At 34.2% G+C, this 12584-nt stretch overlaps 1 protein-coding gene across 16 annotated transcripts in view; it reads right to left on the bottom strand.

Annotated features, from left to right (window-relative positions):
* Window positions 1-12584, bottom strand: part of LOC150095834 (uncharacterized) — a 1527755-nt gene that overhangs the window by 721566 nt on the left and 793605 nt on the right. The window lies entirely within an intron of this gene.

Here is a 12584-nt window from a genome sequence, read left to right as displayed (position 1 = left end):
TTCCTGCAAAAACAATATATATATATATATATATATATTTCTTTTTTTTTTTTTTTTGCAAAAACAATAATAGTTTTCAAATCTCTTTACTATATAGGAAAAGTGGAGTCAGTCCAAAATACATGGATATCCCACAATTGAAATCACATCATCTTCTGAATTAGTTTTAGTTCAGCAAAAAAATAGTGAAAGGCTACAAAAATAAACAAACATTCTTAAATTTGATGCCTTTACTCCCTAACCACCCTATCACAGTTTTGTAAAAAAATAAAATTAACATTTTAAGAAAAAAAGAAATTAGAGAACCCACTAATAAGTAAAATAAAAATATTAATTTCACTTTATACAGAATAAAAATCATGTAAAATAGCTAAATAAAAATGAATTGAATGAAATAATTAATACAGAAATAATCTATATTGGTTGGTTGGGAAAGAGTCATGGGAAAATATGGTTTCGGAGAAAGAAATGAACAAGGTGAAAAATTGTTAGAATTTGCTGTGGACCAGGAGATGATGATCTGTAACACAAGATTCCAACAAAAGGAGTGTAGAAAATGGACAGATCAAATGATGGAAAAACCAAGAATATGATTGAGATGATTACGATTAAAAGCAGATGGATAACATCAATACAGTAGTGTCGAACTTTTCAAGGAGCAGATATAAACTCGGACCATAGTTTAGTGATTGGAAACATCAAGTTGAAATTAAAAAAGAAATATAAACCCCAACATCAGAATAGAAGAGATACAGCAAGAATAAGTGAAGCAGAAATAGGAAGAAGGCACACAACAGGGTTAGAAGAGAAACTTAAAAGCATGGAGAAAGAAAAAAACTTGAATCTAAGAGTGAAAAGAGTAATGATGGCAATAGAAAAAACAATACCAGGAGAAGAGAAGATCAAGAAGAAATGGATTAGACAAGAAACACTGAAGTTAGTACAGGAGAAAAGAATGTTGAAGATAAGAAGGGATACACAAGAACAAATAATAGAGGGATATAGAAGAAAGTGTAATGAGGTGAAAAAAGCAGTCAGAATGGATTAGATTAAATGGTTAGAAGCCCAATGCAACAACATAGAATAGTACTATGGAGAGCATAAAACAAGGGATGTATACAAAATGATCAGAACCATTAATAGAAAGTGGCAACCAAAACAGACCACAATTAAAGATGAAAAAGGCAAAGTATTGATGAATAAAGAAAAAATTGTACAGCGGCGACAAGATACTGTAGTGAGTTATATGAAGAAAACTAGATTTAGATAGCATTGGGAAACTGAAGAATTGAAGCAGATATCACCACCAGGTAATGAGCATGATATAGACATTTTAAGAGGAGAGGTAGAAAAAGCAATAGGATGGCTAAAACACAACAAGAGTCCTGGTAACGATAACATCACTGGAGAAATGATTAAATATGGTGGTGAAAGTATGGTTACAGAAATGCACTAACTATGTAATATGGTACAGAAAGAAGGGAAAATGCTAGAGGAGTAGGTGAAATCAATATTAGTGACATTATACAAGAAAGGAAATAAGCTAAAATGTAAAAATTATAGAACAATTGCCTTGACAAGTCACCTTGGTAAAGTGATGATGATATTCACAGAAAGATTGAGAACACAATTGGAAGCATACCTTGCAGATGAGCAAGCAGGATTTAGGAAGGATAGAACTACAATTCAACAAATTTTGACAATGAGGTTAACAGCAGAGAAAGCTAGGAGAAAAAAAAAAAACATATGTACTTGCTTTGTTGATTTTCAGAAAGCATTTGACAGTATTGATCAGAAAGTGACAGTAGCAGCTCTGGAATCCTATGGAATTGATAAAAAACTAATAGCTATATTAAAAGATGTTTATCAGAATGCAGTTGCAGCAGTTAGAATAGGTGATTTGGGGAAATGGTTTAGAATAAGCAGAGGTACTGGACAGGGGAGCCAATATCACCAAGCATTTTCATTGCACATTTAGAAAGAGCAATTGACAACTGTAGGAAGATGCAAAAGGAATATCTGTACATGGAATGAGAATTAACAATCTGAGATTTGCAGACGACATTGTTATTATTGAAGAAGATGAAAGAGAACTACAAAAAACACTGAAACTGTGAGGAAGGGAAGAGGTTTGGACTTGTTATGAACTTGGAAAAAACAAAGACGACGGTATTTGGTGAGAACAACATGAAACAAAAGATACAAGTGGACAGAATTGATATAGACAATGTAGAACAATTCACATATTTGGGAAGTGAAATAACGTATGATTTGGACTGTAAGAAAAAAAAAAGATCAGGATTGCAAAGGGAAGAGCAAATCTGAAGGCCATGGATAACATCTGGAAAAGTAAAGTGATCAGCCTACAAACAAAACTAAAAGTAATGGAAACATGCATCTTTAGCGAGTTACTGTATGGATCTGAAACATGGATAATAAATAAGGAATCAAGAAAAAGAACTTTGGCATATGAAAGAACTTGTTACAGGAAGATTCTAAGAATAGGATGGGTAAGAAAGTCTCAAATGAAGAGCTCTATCGGAAGATATAACCAAAAGAGAATCTGATGCAGAAGATTATAAATCAGAAGCTGTTATTATTTCGACACATCTATAGAATGAGTGAGGACTGGAAGATAAAGACAATCATGTTTTTTAGTATTTTCCCCGATTTTTTTTGTGGGGGGGGGGGTTAAAGGGGTGGTGAAGTGCAATACACAGCCTCTCCCACACAAATGTCAACCTCACCTTCCTGTGGTCCATCCTGAACTAAAACAAAAAACAGGCACTGGCGACCGAGTATCGGTGGTATAACCCTAACAGAGTAAATGCTGTTAGATCTGCCTGCCTGTCGAGAGACATTAGGTAGAAGCTGCCCTACCACTGGACTTACCCAGTGACAGGTTAGTAACCTGCCCTGGGGAAATTCAAAATACTTTCAAGTCTCATGCAAAGAAAAGCTGGATGGACTATCAGGGAAAAGACCACAATTCAGGAAACGGTAAACAAAATTGGAAAAAAGAACACATAATGAAGATTGCAACATGGAATGTGAGAAGCATTGCATACAAAGAAGAACTTGATAAACAACTAAACCAAGCTAACATAAAGATGTATAGTAACAGAAACTATATACAAATCTACAGTGGAGTTAAAAAAGAAGAAAGAGCAAAAGTAGGTATAATGATTATGGTACATAAATCCCTAAAGAACAATATCGTATATTACAACTATTTGAATGAAAGACTAATAGAAATTAGATTCAAGACATTAACAGGCCACATAACAATAATTGGTGCATATGCACCAGAAGAGGGAAAAGAAGAAGACAGTAATATATTTTATAAAGAATTACAGAATGCCACAGATAAAACAAACAAAACTATTTACTACTAGCAGGAGATTTAAATGCCAGAATAGGAAACAAAAAATACAAAACAAACATAGGTAAATTTGGCGAAGATACATATAATCAAAATGGTTGCAGATTGTATGATTTTGTCATTTATAATAATATGAGAATAATGAATTCAATGTTTAAACACAAGGAAATATACTTGATCAGCCAGAGGATACAAATCAGTAATTGACTATGTTATCATAAATTTTAAATTAGCGGAGTTAATTTTAGACGTAAGAGCATATCGATGCTCTTATGTCTAAAATTAAACTCTGTTCATTTTATGGTATCAGCAAAAATTCAATTTAAACCAACATGGCTATGAAATTTTTCCAGCCAAGCTACAAAATTTCTTCATTACAGGATCCTCAAGTTACACAACAACATCAAAAATGCACAAACTTAAAAACAGAAACCACACATGAATCAAATGATATAGAAGATGAATGGGAAAATTTTAAATAAATTCTCACAAAAGCAGCAACAGAAACCTTAGGAATAAAGCGCAAATGGATCAGAAAAAGAGGACTGCGAGACTGAAACAAGGAAATAGAAAAAATAATAAAAACAAAAAAAGGACAGTTACCAGAAATGGCTAAATTCCAAAACAATAGAAACAGAAATAGAGTATAAAAGAAATAGTACAATTGCAAAATGAGAAGTAAGGAAAAAACATAGAGAAAGATGGAACAATTTCGTAACAGAACTAGAGAAGGATTTATTTAAACCACAACCCAAAACCTATAAAGTAATAAAATACATGAATAAAGAAATAAAAGACAAGATAAAAATACAAACAACAGATTTAGAAAAATGGGTGACCTATTTTCGAAATCTCTGGACAAATGAGAACAATGAAATAAAATTTTATAAGACAAAGAATGACCCAATAGAACTATACAAAAATGCAGGTGAAAAATTTAAATTTTTCACCTGCAATTTTGTATAGAATGAAAGAAGTCTGAAATTTTTTAATATGGTTTGGATGTCCAGAAAAACTCCTAATTCTTGGAAAAAAGCACTGGTTATCCCAATCTATAAAAAAGGAAATAAAGATGACTGCAATAACTATTATGGGGGAATTAGTCTGCTGAATACAGGATATAAAATATATGCAGGAATATTAAAAGAGAAACCAAGCAGCATTGCTGATGACAAACTACTAGAAGAACAAAATGGTTTCCGAAAAGGCTGATCCTGTATAGATCCAATTTTTACTTTAAAATTATTAATAGAAAAGAGAAGAGAATTTCAAAAAAGAAACATGTGGCCTTTATTGATTATGAAAAAGCCCTTGACAAAATTAGTAGACAAAAATTGTTTAAAATATTAACCGATTTAAACATACCAAATCCTTTTACAATCCTTTCAAGAAATATATACAAAGGATATAAAATAGTAGTTAAATTAGAACACATCTCAGAATGGAAAGATATATCAAGAGGAGTATGACAAGGGTGTACCCTCTCACCTCTGCTTTTCAATATATATATATATATATATATATATATAAATAAAAATATAACAATCTGGAAACAGTATAACCCATTTGGAATGCAAATGACCCTGCAAATGAAGAAAGATACACTACTATTTGCAGATGATCAAATAGTATTAGCTACATCAGAAGATGATTTACAAAGATCATTAAAATCATTAAAAGATATTTCAAAACAATATAATATGACAATATCTAAAGAAAAAAACAAAAATAATGGCATTCAAAAGAGAAAACCCAATAAGAAGTAAAATAGTGATAGATAATAAAATACTAGAACAAGTAAACACTTTCAGATACTTGGGATGTGATCTATCATACGAAGAAGAAAAAGACAGACACTAAAATATCAAACTTTGTCAAAGTAAATGGCATAATAAATAATATATTTAAGCCATCCCTAGTACAAAAACACACTAGAATCAGACTAGATGTCTTGTCAAAACCAACTCTACTATACAGAAGCGATACATGGACCATAAAAAGGAAAGGTGAAAAACTAATTCAAACAGCAGAAATGAAGTTCCTCAGAAAATCAGCTGGATATACCAAGTGGGACCACAAAACAAACGAAGAAATCTTACAATCCCTGAAAATAAAACCAATTAATTACTACATAAGACAATATAAACAAAAATGGCTAGAACATTTAAATCGAATGGACAACAGCAGACTACCAAAAATATTATACAGATAGAAAATAAGTGGAAAAAGAAGAATTGGAAGACCAAGAAAGAGATGGCACGTAGAACAAGTAAATACTTTCCCAATGAAATCGTAACAGACCACTTGGCCTAAATTCCATGTTAGGAAGAAGAAGATGTTTGGTATTTTGGATGGTTTAAACAGAAGAGGTAGACCATAGAAAGAATGGATAGATGATATAAAGGACTGGTGTGGAATGGGTGTACAGAAACTGTGACACTGTGCACTGGACAAAGAAAGGTGGAAGAAGATAGTGAAGGAAGCATCGGACACCAACGGGCAGTGAGCCCATGATTTGTGATGATGATGAACCTATATTATCTAAAATATTTCTTGTTATACATTTGTTTTTAACATATGTGTATTATTTCAATTTTCTGCTGAAATGGAGCTCAGGAGTCGACAGACTCATCGAGGGAGACCCTAACATCATGTCAAGAACAACTATTCGACATTCACACAGTATCTATCATACCTCACCTTGAACTCATTCATGGTCATAGCACCCACAACAGACTCTGGCAGCTTATTCCACTCATTTACCACTCTCCAAGTAAAAAACCTAGCTCAGAATGTGAGTAACAAATTCTGGGAGTGTATGGATCTACCATGTAATAATAATAATTAACGTTATCATCATAATATGATATGTATATTTAATGGCAAATGGACCACAAATATCTTTTGACATAAACTATTAAGATTAATGTGAAATGAATTTCAAAAATATTAATATTTAAGTAATGGTTATATTAATTATCAATTTTTCATTTATCTAATTATCATTTATGATAATTACTTTTAATTAATATAATCTTGAAAATAACTAATTTTCCACAAATATGATGCATTCTATGATTGGGAATGCATATATTAAACATTTTATATTAAAATGTGATGTGCCACTGTAGCGCAATTGGAAGAACAACAGTACATTGCGCCCTTCGAGTGGAATAGGTCTAAGTTCGATTCTCGTCATGACGGGAGGAATCTTTATCTGGACGATTTCAATCGAGTGAGTTAGCCGATCTCATACGGAAGCAGCAGGGTTTTTTTCTCCCGGAAACTCAGGTTTTTCATCCCCCATACACACAAATCGGCCTTTCAGAACACACACAATTTACAGACAAAAAATACTAGCTGTGGTAGTGGTGGAGGTGGGCAGTAGATGGCGTTGATGGAGATGATTCATAGTAGAGGTTCAGTGTAGTGGTTGAGACAGTTGTAGGTGTCCTCCTGCGATGAGTCCTCGGACTCCTTGGAGGTGTCACGAATAATAATAATAATAATAAAATGTATTAAACAGAATTACTTAATGGCAGAATAAGACCACAGTTTGCTTATAAACAATTATTTATGTGTAATTTAGGTGTATAGAATTCTTGGCTTTATATATGAAAGGTAAACATCTTCAGTGCACAAATTTATTTAGACGACTGAACAATTAAGGCACAATCTGTACAGCAATCCTATTAAAAATTTACCTATGACTAAATTTTGTTTTCCAGACATACAGATTTCTAGCAGCATACCCTAATAGCAGACTGATAAATAATTTTAGAACCATGCTGCTTTTTATCCACCCATTATCACACTAAATCACATTTGTTTCCTTCTTGTTTATCCTTTCTACTGTATTAACAGAAGGAATAACAGAAATTCTTTCTATTAATTCAATTTCTATTACCTCTTCAAATAAGTCGATTCAATAAGTAAGCCAAAAATTGTGAGCTGATTAATAATTATAACTTCAGCAAAAAGTTTCAACTGAAGGACTTATATTACAGAATAAATGATTCTTAATTCAGTATTAAAGAGATAAATTATAATTTTTAATGTAACAGAAGCTATGCAGAGATATGTGAGAAATATTATCATCATATATCCAATAGGGCACATGTGTGACATCAACTGAAAATATAATAAACATTTTCAGTGAGCATTTTGTTAGTATTTGATTTTGGAAAATATGGAATAAGAGGAAGAGGAGAGACTGAAAGTTTGTCAAGTATTTGAAATTTTAAGTTATATATTAATAAAGTTCTTCAAGTGGTGAGCATTCATGCTTAGATACAAATGTATATTAAGGGAATGTGCAATGGAAGTGTCATCAACCTAGATGTTGAACAAGAGCCTGCAAAAGGAACAGGTCCTAAAAAGTGAATGAAAAGGGAAATTGTAGGCCAGTCTGTATATCTGATGTGGTGATGAAGGTATCTGAGAGGATGATTAGCGATAAAATATAGAATTGGATTGATGAGTGGAGGAATGTTTCTACATGTATGGGTGTGTTAAGGTGAGGTCTTCCTTCAATAACCTAGTTATATTTTATAATAGCATGAAAAGAGACAGAGGAAATAGTTATAACTATTTATAAGTATTTTTCCAAATAAATTTTGCAAATATTTCACAAAACACCTGTTGAAAGTTGAAAAGAATTAGATGAATACTAATGTGTATTGATAAATAATGTCTTGAAGGAGAAGGGTAACAGGAAATGTACCACAGGATTTTTTTGATTTTTTTTTGGTTCTTGGACCACTATTATTTATTTTCTAGTAGCAAGGCTTATACGTTGATCATACATAACTAGTAATTAACTTAAGGAATTAACAACACATATAAAGGATATTAATTAAAGGCAACTTTAATGAATAACTTCAATATTTCGGCAACATCACGTTGCCATCTTCAGGAACATAAAAATATGGTATGTGCACGCAGGCACTAACAAAAGCAAATAAGGAAGAAGGCAAGAAACTAATATTGTTCTTAAAGTCCTAATGGTGCCCTCTGATGGGCTAATTGGGTTATCTTGGATGTTGGGCTGAAGTTCTCATAATGTAAGTCTTCCAAATTTGGGGTAGTTTCATGCACCCAAATTTGTTGAGGTTTGGGATGTTTTTTAGAGCTGATGATGATTCCATGAATAATCTTTTGTACTTGAACTTGCTGCGGTGTATTATTTTAGTTTTTTTCCAATGAATTCTATGGCAGGTATCTATCTAAGGCATAGTCTGCCAGCCCAGAGTGGCTGTACTGGTGAAACCAGATGTAGTCTTTGTGTTCTGAAATCCTGATATTTTCTGTCCTGCCTGTTTGGCCAAAGTAGGACAATTTGCAGCTACAAGGGAGACTTACATAATGAGAACTTCAGCCGAACGGCCAAGACAATCCAATTAGTCTGCCAGAGGGCACCATTAGGACTTTAGGAACAATATTAGTTTCTTGCCTTCTTCCTCATTTGCTTTTGTTAGTGTCTGCGTGCACATACCATATTTTTATGTTCCTGAAGATGGCAACGTGACGTTGCCGAAATACTGAAGTTATTCATTAAAGTTGCCTTTAATTAATATCCTTTATATGCATTGTTAATTGCTTAAGCTAATTACCAGTTATGTATGACCAACGTATAAGCCTTGTTACTAGAATTATGATCATCCACAGAGATTCCATTGCACGAAAGGCCCACCAATACGGCAAAATCAGGTTAAAGATATCGAGACAACTAAATCGTCTGACCTTCCTTAAATGCCGCCAGGATAACAATCCCAAATTGTGTTAAATTTAAGAACTGCTTTACTTCACCAAAAGCTCTCCGTATTTATAATCGCACTAGCTTCGCCTTATTAAGAGAACAAATCACCACGACGCATGTTCTCCTTGCCGACGTAAACAAAACCTTACAGGCGCTAGAGGAACAGCTTTCAGATACGCTCAGCCATGAACTTTGGACAATTCTTTATGATGTCTCATGTGCTTCGGCAACAAAAGAATTCGAAAAAATACGTAGTCGGCACTTGAAAAAATACAAAAACTTGATAAAGAATTCTACTTCCTTACCACTGCCACCACTCAACACGGTAGTCAACTTCTCATCCATAGTTTTAAAGGCTGAAGCAATCACCGCACTTTCACGTGCCCACAATTTCACCCTAGCTCCAAAAAGAATACCTGCCGAGGAAATCATGATCCAAATAGAACGTGGGATTCGCAACCTTCCTAACCATAGCATCAACGTCAGACTGGATGTAGCCAGTGTTCTCACCAAAGCAAAACCTCCAAAAACCAAATTATCCAAAGACGAATATGCAGCTCTACTAGAAATGAAGAAAAACAAAAGAATAGTAATCACCAAAGCAGATAAGGGAAATGCCACTGTGGTTCTCAATCAAAAGGAATACAAAAGTAAGCTTAATGCTTTAGTATTAGACCATACTACCTACCTCCCTATTGAATATAATCTTACCAGCTCTCAGATTAGAATTCTCCACAGACTCCTTAAGAAAGTCACTTCTTGGCCTGTGGAAGTCACTAACAAACTAAAACCTTATAACTCTAGACCCCCTCGATTATATGAACTCCCAAAAATACATAAACAAAATGTGCCATTACATCCCATAGTGGATGGTATTGATTCCCCCACATTTAAATTAGCCAAACATTTAGCCAAAATGCTCATACACTATACTGGCAACACACCATCACACATAAAAAACTCAGCCCACTTTAAAGCCAGTATAGAAAACCTCTCACTCCAACACACTGACATAATGGTCAGTTTTGACGTCTCCTCCCTATTCACTAATGTCCCACTCAAAGAAACTAGAGCTCATCCAAGCCAAGTTTCCTCCCGATATCTCAGCCCTACTTCAGTTCACAATGAACTCAGGCTATTTCGTTTGGCAAGGAAAATTCTACAAACAGATAGAGGGGACATCCATGGGTTCACCACTTTCTCCACCCTTGGCCAACTTCTTTATGGAGACCTTTGAAGAGAAAGCCTTAAACTCTGCCCCACAAAACCCCGCTATTTGGCTTCGATATGAATGATTTGAATGGCTCAGATACACTCCACTCTTTCCTAACACACTTAAACAACCAACAAACCAGAGTCCAGTTCACCTTAGAAAAAGAGGAAAACAACACCCTCCCCTTCCTAGACACTTCAATCACTCGCCAGCCTGATGGATCTTTGGTTTTCTCTGTTTACAGAAAACCCATCCATACAGGCAGATATATTCACCAGCAATCCCCCCCCCTCCACACACAACAATACGCGGTTATAAAAACACTATATAACAGGGCAAAATTAATCTGCTTAGATGACGATGCCCTAACCACTGAACTAAACCACATCCTCAACACTTTCTTAGCCAATGGCTATAACCCCCAAAAAATACTAAAACCAGTAAACCACAACTCCACAATAAAGATTACACTAAATCTATCACCATCCCCTACATCTGGGGCACCTCTCAGAAAATATCCCCAAAAAATATGACCTGACTTCTTGTTATAGACCATATCAAAAGTTGGCATCCCTTATCTGCTCTACCAAAGACCAACCACTTCCCCTAGACCTACCTGGTCCCTTGCAGCTGCAAATTGTCTTACTTTGGCCAAACAGGCAGGACAGCAAATATCAGGATTTCAGAACACAAAAACTACATCCCGTTTCACCAGTACAGCCACTCTGAGCTGGCAGACCATGCCTTAGATACCTGCCATAGAATTCGTTGGAAAAAAACTAAAATAATACACCGCAGCAAGTTCAAGTACGAAAGATTATTCAAGGAATCATCAGCAGCTCTAAAAAATATTCCAAACCTCAACAAATTTGGGTGCATGAAACTACTCCAAATATGGGAGACTTACATAATGAGAACTTCAGCCCAACGGCCAAGACAACCCAATTAGCCCGCTAGGGGGCACCATTAGGACTTTAGGAACAATATTAGTTTCTTGCCTTCTTCCTCATTTGCTTTTGTTAGTGCCTGCATGCACATACCATATTTTTATGTTCCTGAAGATGGCAACGTGACGTTGCCAAAATATTGAAGTTATTCATTAAAGTTGCCTTTAATTAATATCATTTATATGCATTGTTAATTCCTTAAGCTAATTACCAGTTATTATTTATTTTATAAAGAGATGATGCTAAATTGGGGAGAATAATGGCAGAAAGTTCCAACATGCTGATGCTATAAGATGATTGAATCAGTAGGTGTTGCTATGGGTAGGTGAGTAAAAGTGCATGGCCATGCACTCTGATAAGAGAAAATGAAATGAAATATACCTTGCTCCATGAGGTTGAGGAGACTGGAGTGTAATGATGAATAGGGAGATGACATTCAGAGAGCACAATACAAAAACTGTTAGGGTTAATCAGAAAATCACTGGCATAATAATAATAAAAAAGACAAATGGGAACAGTGATAATAAGGAGGAATTAATCATGTCCTTTAGGATAAAAAGCATCATTATACAATGCAACTAATTAAGTCTCATCTAGAATTCTGTGCATAAATCTGATCACCTGAACAAGAAGGAAACAACAGAGAGAGATCAAGAGACAAATGACGAATACTGTCTGGACAGTATGAGGATAAATAGAATAAGGGAATGCCTTTTGCAGTGATTGGCAGATAGGAGGAGTGATATATCTGAGACATTTAAGTTCATAAGAGGAACATATCAGATAAATGTAAGTGAAATGCTATCCACTGTCAAAGGTGACAAAAAAAAAAGAAGTAATCATCCCTGTACACTGATTAAGAGTCATGAGTACAAGAGTGAGAAACAGTTTTTTGCAGGGAGAGCATTGAGTGAAATGCTTTGATACAGTATAATGTCAGGTGTACCAAAATTAAATACGTTCAAAATGAAGAATGACAAAATACTACTAATTATACAATATTCTCTCTCTCTCTCTCTGCTTCCCCTTACACATATGCATACTGCTATTTGTAATACTAATGCAATACCCTTCTGAAGAGGGCATAAATATGCAAGAAAATAATTTCTATGTTTAATTATTGCCATGCTATTAATGAATGAAAAGAAAGTTCAAAATTTTATTACATATGTTTTCTAAACATTATTTTATAAACTTACAGATATATAACAAAATGGGTAAAAACAATGTATTTTAAAAAATAAATAACAGTGCATCATCCAGTTCTTAAACATCAAGTATTAG

The sequence above is a fragment of the Typopeltis vanoorti genome, chromosome 19, assembly GCF_054136105.1.
Source record: "Typopeltis vanoorti isolate ZY-2024b chromosome 19, IOZ_Tvanoo_1.0, whole genome shotgun sequence".
NCBI lineage: Eukaryota > Metazoa > Arthropoda > Arachnida > Uropygi > Thelyphonidae > Typopeltis > Typopeltis vanoorti.
The sequence above is the reverse complement of the archived record's forward strand: the minus strand, read 5'-3'. Positions and strand labels throughout refer to the sequence as shown.